We start from the raw sequence: 13,281 nt of genomic DNA, 5'->3' as shown, positions 1-13,281 counted from the left end.
CGGCAAAGTCAACACTGTCCAATCCCTTAAACCCACTCCCCGTCCACAGCACAGCCTCCCTACAATGTGTGCGTGGACGTGTGTGAGTTGGCCGCATGTGTGTGTGTGTGTGTGCCTGAGGTTTACAAATTGATTCTCAAATCCATCTCTAATTGTTGAAATACGTTCTGGAGATATAAAGATGTACACTTCTTTTTTCTTATTTACCTGAGGATCTGTGTCAACCTCTCTTTGATGCATACATTATTCCACACATTCTGACCCGTAGAGCCTCTTCTGTACAGGGCTGTTCCTCGGGGTCAATGTGTAGAGCTACTTCGATGAGGGCCGTGTAAACACACAGGCATCGTTTGTAATACAGCTGCGCGTTCACAATCCCTCTTCTATTCTCTGGCCAGATCTGTTTCAAGGCAGCAACTGTAGCAATCAGAGCAGAGAGAGAGAGACGTTCTCGGGCTCGAGTCTCACGTCGAAGATCGATGGAATGACAGAATGAAAATGACACACGTCCCGTGTAAGCATGTGTCAATGCCTGGTTTGATTCTCCTCGTGCGCGGTTGCTGTGTTTGTGTGAGCTACGCCTGTGTTTTCTTTCCCAGTGAGCAGTAGGTGTGGTCGAAATACAACAGGCGAGTCCTTCATCCTCTAACTGATGTCAAAGGGATCTTAATTGGAATATGATGACTGTTAGTACTCTATCTTTTAGCGGGCGTTCAAGAAGTGATGAGTGAGTGGCACTGCAACCGACGCACATACTGTATTTTACACAAACCACATTGCTACAATCCCTGCTTTGCCTATTGGGACACACATTGTCCCTCCGTAAAGCCTTGCGAGAGAAGTGGCTACCTTCAGGTATTTTCCCACCAATGGTGTGTTTCCGCCAGAAATCAGCGCGTGCCGACGTGGTGCACACAAAATGTACATTTCGCTTAAGTTGTCATGTACCGTATAAAAACAGAATGTTCAATGTGTTTCCGTGGCATTTTTTAACTCTACCAATAGGTTTGTCACAGCAACTGTTGCGTTAAAAAGCAAATGTGCCTACTCTGGTCTTGTCGTGTGCGTGCTAGCCGACAGCTCACAGATACAGTGTGGGTAGGGTCTGTGGGTAGGCTAGTCTACATGATGAGATCATGGATAAGAGCGAGAATGTTTTTATTTGTCAAAGCGGCAGTCAAGCATCGATCATCGTGAATAAGAACCTCGAAATGTATTGGAAAGGAGCATCAGGCTCATACTATGCACTTTCACCACCCTGGGAAGTTCATTCTAATTGATTTAATCTGTAGCCCAATTCAAACTGCGTGGTTTCCCAAATTGTAGTGGGAGGACCACACATCGTGTGGCTCCAAGTTTACTTCGACATGATGGTTGTTATATCAATATTTGCGCATAAAGGCGTTTCCATCACCATTTCTCACGTGATTCATTTTACCGACACAAAAAGATCTCACCATGTCGAACGAACAAATCATCTGTCAGAATTGATCAAATTGTACTGAAACTTCCTGTTTCCATCAGTTGCTGTGTTTTTTATATAAGGTATGACTTTACTCACATAGAAACTGTGGATGGAAACAAGGATATTGCAAAGTTTCCAACGTGATTCTGTGTAATCAGGGCCTATCTGTGAGTGTGTGCGTGGGTGTTGGTGTGCATGTGGAAATATATTTCTGTGTCCGTGTCTGTGTGTCTGTGCGTGTGGCTACTCACATAACTGCGTGTGTACGTGAATGCACTCATGTCTCTCAACCCTCAATCCGTCATGCTCCACAGTCAAGAAGGGCTGTAATTAAGCATTTGAGCGTGAGAGTTTAATTTGCACTTTTAATTTGGAGTGATTGGCACTTGCAGAAGTTGTGCTGAGGCTGTTATACTACGAGAGAGTGAGAGAGAGAGAGGATCATGGCAGTACAAGTAGCAGCACCACATACTATGGGGCACTACTTTCATTTATTCCCATTGAGACTCAATGTATTTTCATGTTTCTATAAGGAGAGTAGAGAGAGGAGGAGTGGAGCAGAAAGGAGGGGATAGGAGGAGATTGGAGGTGAGAGGAGCAGAGGAGCAGAGAGGAGGATAGTGGAGGAGAGTGGGAGAGAATAGAGGAGAGTGGGTCAGAGCAGGATAGTGCAGCAGTAGAGGAGTTCATTTCATGGAGTGTGATGGGAAAGCCTCTGACCAAGCACTTCTTTACCTCTGGTACATGGAAGTCAAACATGATCATCAATGCAAATGGATTCACAGAGAGGTGAGCTCCTCGTGACTTAAAATAATTGATGGGAGCCCAGAGAGTTTGAGATAGAATTCCCCCTGAGATCCATTCCCCCTGAGATCCTTCCTGTAGGTGTTTTGGGAGTTCAATCTCACTCACTCACTCACTCACTCACTCACTCACTCACTCACTCACTCACTCACTCACTCACTCACTCACTCACTCACTCACTCACTCACACACACACTCACACACACACACACACACACACACACACACACACACACACACACACACACACACACACACACACACACACACACACACACACACACACACACACACACACACACACAATAAATTATCTCATACAGTACTCATTGTAGCCCACATTCCCATAGAATTGCACACACATGCACCGACCTTATCTTAACAGTCCTACTGTGTAGGCCATGCTCCAGTTTGAGAGGCATGTGTGTGACACAGGAAAAGAGGGGTCTTCAGTATGTGAAAGCTGCTGTTTTATCGTGATGGATAGCCACTGCACTCTGGCAGTTTCTTGGAAAACACCATTCACTTTTCCATCATGGTGGCCAAACTGCAGACTCTTTCCCTTTCTCCTGTCTCTCTCTCTCTCTCTCTCTCTCTCTCTCTCTCTCTCTCTCTCTCTCTCTCTCTCCCTTTCTCCAACAGTTTTATCTGTCTTTCTGTTGTTCCCGCTCTCTTTCTCTCTCCAAGCAGATCCCCATGTGCTGGAACACATTAGAGAAGTATACATCCTGTGCCTTCCTCCGCCAGCGTTTTATGACACACTCTTTTGTCTTTTAATCTTCTCTTGCCCCCCTGCCGGCAAACACACATCTCCCTAATTAACAAACTTTTTAACGGGCTGGCACTGGGGAAACAATTGAGAGCAGGAGAAAAATGCTGCATCCAGGATTTTCTAGAAGCATTGGAACCTTTCTAACCCCTACTGTCTGTGGCGTATGATGAGCATTTGCTTAGTTGTCATCTTTTTATGTGTCCCTCTATCGTTCCTCTCCTTTCTTCTCCCCATCCCTCTTTCTCTCTGCTCCTGTCCTTAGAGGGCTGAATGAATTATGTCTTTGGGATAATGGAGCCATAAGGGAGCCATCAATGCTGAGGGGGGACGATGAGTCTGTCCCATTCCAATCAATCAGTACTATGTAGAGGAGGAGGGATGACTGGAGGAGGGATGACTGGAGGATGGTTGGCTCAGGCAGGTCACGCGTGATACAAGTCAGTATTTGACGGTCCATCCATTTCTGAGGACGTCGGGAGATGATGTGGAAACCCGGCCACTAGGGGTGACAGTGAGCACTATTACCTTCAAGTAGGTTTCGATTTTGCCAGGGCTTTGTGGACCGGGATGGCCGATGGGCGTAAACATCTGCCTCTGATTCCAAAGGTTGCATTTTTGAATCCAGCAATAGAAAGTTGTTTTTGATATTTCGGTTTTAAGCCTATCCCAAACCTCAAGCCTTACCTTAACCATTCAGAGTTAATGCCTAAACTTAACACAAACCTTAACAGTGTGAAGTTAATGCCTAAACTGAACCTTAAACACTTTGACAATTGGTAGTTAATGTCTAAAAATGAATCTGAAACACTTCAACATTTGACACTTGGAACAACTTTAAAATGTGATGTTTGAGAAACATGGATGAACATCTAATTCTGAGACTGAGCCTGTAGGATTGGAAGGAGGTCGGATGGTTGCAGGAGCGATGGCCTGAGGAGGGATTGCTGGAGATGGGATGGCTGGAGGAAGGATGGCTGGAGGAGGGATGGCTGGAGGAGGGATGGCTGGAGGAGGGATGGCTGGAGGGGGGATGGCTAGAGGAGGGATGGCTAGAGGAGGGATGGCTAGAGTAGGGATGGCTAGAGGAAGGATGGCTGGAGGAGGGATGCCTGTTGGAGGGATGGCTGGAGGAAGGATGGAGGGGCCAGAGGCTCTAAAGTGGTGGCTGCGGGTGAGAGGAGTGGTGAGTGGTGTTGCAGGGGAGAGGAGTGGTGAGTGGTGTTGCAGGGGAGAGGAGTGGTGAGTGGTGTTGCAGGGGAGAGGAGTGGTGAGTGGTGTTGCAGGGGAGAGGAGTGGTGAGTGGTGTTGCAGGGGAGAGGAGTGGTGAGTGGTGTTGCAGGGGAGAGGGGCTGAGGGGAGGCAGACTCGACCTCAGGTAGATGTGGCACACATGCATGGTCACACGCACACGCACACACACACACACACACACACACACACACACACACACACACACACACACACACACACACACACACACGCATACACAGTCTCATCTTGAAACAAAGGGCCAAGACTAACATAATGTGTGGGAGGCCTGAAAGCTGAAAGCTTTTGTAGAAGCCACCATGATGGGCTTCGGAAGAGTTTTAATACTGTAGGTTCTCTGTGATGGGTCATTTAGACACAAGTAAGGGACTGAAGTACAGTCACTTAAATATAGTTATTCTGTCCAGACAGAATAATCTCTGAATGTCACTCTATGTATGTTTTCTTTGTAGTGTTTAGTGCTGAAGTGTGCACTGGTCTGTATCTATAGAATACTTTACTATACATTGTAGTAACCCTCGATAATGTGTAGTACTTACTATATAGTTTTGTAGAAGACTGGTAAATAGTACATAATTATCAACTTCTATGTCATAGATAATACAACACTATAGTAAACACTTTATACCATACCAAACTGTAAATACTACGGTATACCACGGTAGTATCCGACAAAAAAACAACAACACTGTAGTAAATACTACAGTAATGTCCGCAAACACACTAAAGTGTCAGCAAAAACTACTATAGTAATGCTAAAGTTTTCATGAAATAATTTCTCTCGTTATAGGGGAAGCACATTTTCCTCCGTGGGAGGTGATGTGCTCTACGTATATAAATACACATCTCCCTGTCCTCAAAAAGTCACATCCACCTCCTTTCCTCTCTCCTCCCCGGTGAATCTATTTGTATTTGTTCCCAGGGAATGGCCAAGTTCGTCTGTAAAGCGTATCACAGTTAAATTGTTCTGTGAATTATTTAACCAAACATATTGCCCTCTCATAGCACAGCAGTGTACAGAGAGGAGAGGAAGCTAGTGAGGCTGGTGCCTTTACTCTCTGAGCCAGGATAGAGAGATTAGGAAAGCCAGAACCCCGCGACCAACTGGTCGACCGACCAGCAGAGATGTCTCGGAAAGGGCTGGGCCAGATAACACACTCTTTTATTCATTTAAGAAACAGAGGGGGGGGGGGTGTAGTGAAAAATGTTTTTATCTATTTTGGCCTAGCTGCGTGTCCACTCCTACTCGTGGAGCTGCTGTCTGGGTAGGAGAGGAGGCTGTTTATTTATGCTCATCGGGGATGACTAGATGAGGAGACCTTGCATTCCAGCGGCTCTGTGAGATGCTTGAGGGAGATAGGGTGGGATCAAAGGGATTAGAGGACGGTGGAGAAATGGAATCTGGTTTCTCCAGGGGCGTTACTCCTGTGCAGCTGAATCTGCTCAGCACTGTTTGAGCTCACCGCTGACCCAAGCAAGGGAAAGGGCTAATCAAACACTACCTTGCTCTCTTTTGACATACAGGTATCTCTTGTCTTTTTTTCTACATTACACTCTACTTTTCCCCCCTGCACTTTTCTTCTCTCCCACGTTTCCTTTCTCTCTAATATTCTCGTTCTACAGTACTTTCTACTTGGCATTATACTCCTTTCTTATTTTTCCCCTTCTGTCCATTATCCTCCCTCTATTTTGCTGTCTAGAGAAAAATGGCACATCTCTTTCCTTTTTGTTGTTGGATTATGATCTTAGTATTTCCAACAATAACAGAGCACCTATCTCTCACTCTCTGTCCCTCACCTTGTCTCTTTTGCCCTTAGCTCTCTTGTATACACACTCCCAGGAGAGGCCAGGGTCAGATAGCAGGACCACTATCGGAGAGGCTCCTTGATGAGGGCCCTTTGAGGCCCCCTGCAGTGGGACTGGTGCTTAATCAACCCCCTGGCTTCTCTTCCCTGTAGGCAGGTCAATCCTGACCCCCACCATCTGCACAGTGGCAGGGCCCACAGGCCCACTGCTCTGCAATAAACAAACTACTTGTCCTTGATCCTTTGGGCTTCTCCGCACTGTGGGCCCATCAGGATATTGCACACACACTCAAGCATGCATGCATGCACTTACACACTCACACACGGACACACACGCACACAGAACACATACACACACGCATGCACACACACACACACACACACACACACACACACACACACACACGCAGAGAAACACAAATACACACACATACAGTGTCCATTTTAGGACAGCTTTGTAACCCTTAAGGCTCCATGGTTGCTTAAATGTGTATAGGTTGTGGGCTCCAACCCAGTCCTACATGGCCACACCCTTGTCACTTCCTGATTTGAGTGGATATAGCAAGGGGGAGCCATTGTCAGGTAAAGGGGAGCCATTTTGACTGCATTGGGGTTTGAGAAATGTTTGGTTTCTAGGAAACTATTGTTAGCTTCGGTGTGGAAGAACTTTACTGGCCTGCACAGAGCCCTGACTTCAACCACATCGAACACCTTTGGGATGAATTGGAATGCCGACTCCGAGCCAGGCCTAATTGCCCAACATCAGTGCCCCGACCTCACTCATGCTCTTGCGGCTGAATGGAAGCAAGTCCCTGCAAGTAAGTTATACCCAAAAATAAGCAAACATCTAATCAATACAGATGGGAGAAAATTTAAATTAGGATCAATTTTACCAGTTCAATTGCACATAAAAATAATCCAAAGGAAATCCACAAAGCATGTAACGAATGGATCTGCGTTAGTATATACATCAAAAATCCTAATGCAAAGTTACACCTTACTTTTCCATTTTTTTATTTGTATTACATAAAACCGATCAGAATTCTGAAGAATGCTGAAGTCATGTCGGAAAATGTTTTTCTGTAGGGCGATAATATGGAGGACCTGCAACACAACGTGCCATTTGGAACCCAGGAGTGATGGTTGCTGATAATGGGCCTCTGTACGCCTATGTAGATATTCCATTCATAATCAGTCGTTTCCAGCTATAATGGTCATTTACAACATAAACAATGTCTACAATGTATTTCTTATGAATTTTAAGTTATTATAATGGGCACATTTTTTTTATGGTAGACTATGTAATCTGTCTTTTCAGGCTTTATGGTAAGTAAAAATTGACAAACTAATACAGTTTGTCATTACCACCACATCCTGTCCTTACCATCAAAGTTCATTCTGTCGTGGTAATGACGTGTGGTGGGAGACATTTTTACAGTACTTTACAGTCATAAATAGCAGGGATTCTAGCATGCTAACTCCAGTTAAACAGCTAGCACACAATGTATCCTAAATACACAATCATTCAAACATAATTTTACAAATCTAACATCATTTGATGAAATGATAGCCTATTTCGCAATGACATCCATGTGCTCCACTGTCACTATTCGTATCCATGGTAACCCAAGTACACAAACTTTTGAAAAAACCTTATCATGTAATTTGCTTGTCGTGGTGGTATGACATAACAAAAGTATTATGCACATCTAATATGTATACACAGTAGTTTCCATTTATTTGACTCTTTTTTTTAAACAGGTGCATTAAATGTGTTCAAATTATCAAGACTTGTGTAAGTGTAATACATAGCAAAATGTCAAAAGTCTGTGTGTGAGACAGGACAAAAACAGTGTAAAACCATGAAATCCAGACATGAAATATTTTAGAAAATAAAATTAAAAAAACATATTGAAAGCTGCAAAAAATAAGTTTAAGGTTATTTTAGTCTACTTGTTGGATGTGGATAAAAATTGGAATTAACATTCTATGTTAAAAATCGAACATTCTGCTTTGTAGGCAGACTTATTTCAAACTGAATGTCCATAGTGCTTACTGAACGTTAAAGCTTCCTCACACAAACCCACACACTCCTAATGATAGAGAACAGGAGGACACAGAAGAGAAAAGCCACAGAGCCAGGTAACTAAGGTTGCAAAGGGAGGGTATATTACTGGAAACATTCAACGTTTACCAGTAAACTACCCACATTTTTGTAACTTTTTAGGAATATATGGAATTTTATTAGATGATTTGTATCTTTGGCTGTCAGAGGGGCCTTGTCACATAACGTATATAAAATAATCAAGTAAGATGATTTTAAAATAAAAACATTATCCTAAATATAAGCCACCAACTATGTGAATACCAACAGTGTTTAATATGAGGGTTTTTGTTTTTTTACACTTCTTTATTTTATCAAAATGTTTTGGGGCCAATCTGGAGGCAGTTATGAGAATACAATGGTTGGAAGAGTTTCATTGAAAATAATGCCACAAAGCCATTGTTGATTAGATGCTTTTTAAAATTAATTTGGCTATTTTCTCTTGAACTGTCTATTCACTAGAAACTCATGGACAATATGGACACAAATATATAAAACAATGTATACTATGTCATCAACACATTCATTCTCTGACAAAAGAACTAAAGAACTAATCAAGACACTGTCATGTCCTCTCTAAAAACATTGCTTATTGGACTTGGTTTTTTATTTTATTTGGCTCCTTCAGGGAAAATATACCGACAGCAAAAATCCCCCAAGTGCTTTTCTAATGGCCTAAACGGTCGTGCCCTTGTCGCTTGGGTTTAGAGCGTTAGATAGCAATCCACTGCTGTGATTCTCTGCTCCTCATCACAATGCAGGCTGACCACAGAGTAACTCTAATCAGCTCCCTTCCTTCCACTGATCTAAAGCTCGTCCTGATGGATTTGGCTCTGTCCCGGCCAGTGGTTTTAAGCAGATCCATATCAGGGTGATTGAATGAGCAGGCTTTGGCTAGCTGGCTAACGATGGGGCTGACGCTGGCACTGTGTTATTGCTAACACAGGCAGGACAGTAGTCAGGGTGACACTCGCCTGGGTGTGGAGATGGATCGGGCCACTAAGGAGAAAGGTTAGAGGGAAGTAAGATGGAGGAGGAAGGGAAATAAGGTCAAGGACAATGGGTATGTATGCAGTAGGACGAAGCATTCCGGATGTTGAAGGTAGAAATGTATTAGAATTCAAATAAAACTGTCATTTAAGACTTTCTATGATATGTACTAGAACTTCGTATTAATTAGAAACAATACATATAGTAACACTCATTCCGATTGGAGAAAGAGAGGAGGAAAGTCTGAGGATATAGGTAGATGATAGAAGATGGAAGGCATGGGAGGTATAAGGTGGGAGTGTTGTTTGATATAGGCTGAAGTCAGGCCAGCCTCTGGGATTAGGCTCCACTAGCCACAACAACCTTCAGCTGGACCACAGGGATGGAAGGAATACTGTTTGTCCAACTCCAACCTGCTTGCCTGCCTGGGATTTGATACCCTCTAAATCCATCGTACACATCACCGGACCAGGGAGATGGGTGGGGGCGGTAGAGAAAGAGAGAGAGGAGGGGGGGGGGGCAGGGAGGAAAAGAGAAAAAGAGTGATAGATATCAGTAATAAAAACCAGTAGATGAAATAAACACAACAAATCAAATATAATGAGGAACAGACGGACACACCAGTACAGGTAACCCTGAACAAAAAAGGAAAACATAAGGAAAGATAGAGCAGGAAAATGATAAATGCATGGAGCATTGCGTTGTGCCAGTAGGGCGAGTGTGGCTTCTGTTGTGAGGCTTTTCTCATTATCCAGTCTATCAGCATGGTAAATAAGAGCAGTGACCCCAGCTGACCTGGTCCCTGACTCAGATAAGCACTGCAAACACACACTGGAGCACTGGAGTGGCCCGCCCCAGCCACTGTGTCTCACACACACACACACGTGCGCTCAAGCACGCACTTGCTGGAACACACATGGACACGCACGCACACAAACACACACATGCTCGCACAGACACATACACGAGGACACACGCGACACATAATACACACACACACACACACACACTCACAGACAACCACATTAACACCGGAGGTGAACCTAAGCTTCCATGACAGATGCCAATCTCACTCATAAATGAGTCTGGCGACTGAGTGTGTCTGTGTGTGTGTGTGTGTGTGTGTGTGTGTGTGTGTGTGTGTGTGTGTGTGTGTGTGTGTGTGTGTGTGTGTGTGTGTGTGTGTGTGTGTGTGTGTGTCTGTGTGTGTGTGTGTGTGTGTGTGTGTGTGTGTGTGTGTCTGTGTGTGTGTGTGTGTGTGTGTGTGTGTGTGTGTGTGTGTGTGTGTGTGTGTGTGTGTGTGTGTGTGTCTGTGTGTGTCTGTGTGTGTGTGTGTGTGTGTGTGTGTGTGTGTTCGTGCACCCATTGATTTGTGTGACTTCCAGTTTGTTGTTGTTGTCTCCCCCTTCTCTCTGCTGCTCACCAACAGGCTGGGGCTTTATCGACATTCAAATCATTTTCCTTGGTTTACAGCTGCTGTGTAAGGAAGTCAACAAAATTGGGGAGAAAAAGAGACCTCTGTCCTCTCACTCTGTCTCCCGTTTGTCACCTCTGCACAGAGAAAAACGTTCAACTGAATTAGCGATGTTCAGCGATGTTCAAGCTGTCAGAAATGGTATTTTCTGCAGCTTTTTGGACAAGCTTTCTTTTGCTTTCTACTCACCGAAACAAAAAAAGATAACGTGTTGGGACAAATGTTTGGCAAACAATACTCACTCAATTGTCTTTCTGATGTAGGCTGAACTATGTGAATAAACCGATAATAATTTCAACATCAGGTTCTGGTCTGTTTGTAAACCAATGATAAATCCGACTCAATGTAAACAGATATTGATTTAGGATTGAAGATAAATTACAACTAGTCTCCATTTTAGAATGCTTAGGTACATCAATATATTTTTGATGCTTTCATCATGAGATGTATCACTCAGCTCGGTTTGCTTAATTGCAATAAATGTACATGTAAATGTACTGACTATAAAAAGTGCATAATATAATTTATTTTAGTGAATGATTAGCGTTCATATAAGGCTGTCTTGTATGTGATTTACTCCTAGTGCTAGATTATGGTAATTGCCTGCACTTAAGCAATTAGACAAACCAAAAGCTGAAGTGGTGAATATGTGAAAGCTCTGTGCTGAATCATATTTTCCAGGAGAGGAAAGCAGAAATGAAAGGTGGAGTTTCCTGTCATCAGTCTCAGAGTAAAGCTGGTCTCTCTCTTTGTCTCTCTCTCTCTCTGTCTTTCTCTGCCTCTCTCTCTATCTCTCTCTCTCTCTCTCTCTCTCTCTCTCTCTCTATTTCCCTCTTTCTTTCTCCCCCTCTCCCCCCTTCTCTCTTTCTCTCTCTACCAGTCACTTTTCAGCAGCCATTGTTCTCTGCATTGTTCTTTCAGTTTTCAGAGAGACGATAAAGGACTACACAGTCATATCCCCAGAAGCTCTCCCAAACAAAAGGCTACAGTGACAAATGAGTAGCAATTTCCCTCTTACGTTTTATAGTTTTTTTTCTGCCTCAGCCGAGAGAGTCTAATACGGAGGTCAATCGGTTGATAATGCCTGTGTTTGAAATGGTTTGGAGGCTTTTATTCTGTTTTTACACTTTCAAATGTCTCACCTTTGATAAATGCTGATGTGTTTGTGTGATGTGATGTGCCAAGTCTTGTGGTAGATAGGAAGGCATGTCTCAGCCATAAACACACACAAATGCACGTCTTAACATAAACACACACACACACACACACACACGTCTCAGACATAAACACGCACGTCTCAGACACACATACGCACTCACTGCCATTCTATAAGTCTGTTAATAGGGAAACAGTTCAATGTTGACTCCACTACAAAGCATCATGGACGCAATAACATCTCAATAAGTTTTTCACAAGGTTAATTAAATACATTCTTTTATCTCTCAGATACAGGACAGACACTTTTTGGGCCACTATCGGGCCGCCCCCAGGTGTTGTAGGTAGGCAACAACACCTCCACTATGCTGATCCTCAACACTGGGACCCCACAAGGGTGCATGCTCAGCCCCCTGCTGTACTCCCTCTTCACCCTGGACTGCGTGGCCACGCATGCCTCAAACTCAATCATCAATTTTGCAGACGATAGGCCTGACTACCAACAACGACGAGAAAGCCTACAGGGAGGAGGTGAGGATCCTAGCGGTGAGGTGCCAGTTAAATAACCTCTACCTCAAGGTCTACAAAACAAAGGAGCTGGTGGTTGACTTCAGGAGACAGAAGAGGAAGCATGGCCCCACCCACATCGATGGAGCCACAGTGGAGAAGGGGAAAAGCTTCAAGTTCCTCGGCATACACATCACTGACAATATGAAATGGTCCACCCACACAGACAGTGTGGCGAAGAAGGTGCAACAGTGCCTTTTCAATCTCAGGAGGCTGAATACATTTGGCTTGGACCCTAAGACCCTCACAATGTGAGGATGCACTATTGAGAGCATGCTGTCGGGTTGTATTGTCGCCTGGTATGGCAACTGCACCGCCCGCAACCGCAGGGCTCTACAGAGGGTGGTGGGGTCTGCCCAAAGCATCACTGGGGGCACACTGTCTGCCCTCCAGTATATCTACAGCACCCAGTGTCACAGGAAGACCAAGAAGATCATCAAGGCCTCATCTGCTAAATTGGCATACAATGGCGCCTGACAGGATGGCTGACTTTTTACGTGCTCCTAACCACCTGTGATGTTTTTTCGCTTATTTTGTACATAACGTTGCTGCTACTGTCTCTTATGACCGAAAAGAGCTTCTGAATACCAGAACAGCGATCACTCACCTCGAACTGGACAAAGATTTTGCTTTAATGAGTCCGATGCAAAGGACAGACTGCTTCCCAGTGACCAGGCGTAAATCCCAGTCATTTGCATGAAGATAAGATGGAAATATAGGGGGTGAAGATTGCGGTGCCTTGTGAGAATTCGTTGGCGAGTGGGTAACCCGCCTCTACCATCTGTTCTATTGGCCAACGTGCAATCACTGGAAAAATAGACTTGATGATCTCAAAACTCCGTTTGAGAAGATCTTACCAACGTGACATTACACTAT

The sequence above is a fragment of the Oncorhynchus masou genome, chromosome 10 (assembly GCF_036934945.1).
Source record: "Oncorhynchus masou masou isolate Uvic2021 chromosome 10, UVic_Omas_1.1, whole genome shotgun sequence".
NCBI classification, from domain to species: domain Eukaryota; kingdom Metazoa; phylum Chordata; class Actinopteri; order Salmoniformes; family Salmonidae; genus Oncorhynchus; species Oncorhynchus masou.
This window is presented reverse-complemented; position numbering follows the sequence as displayed.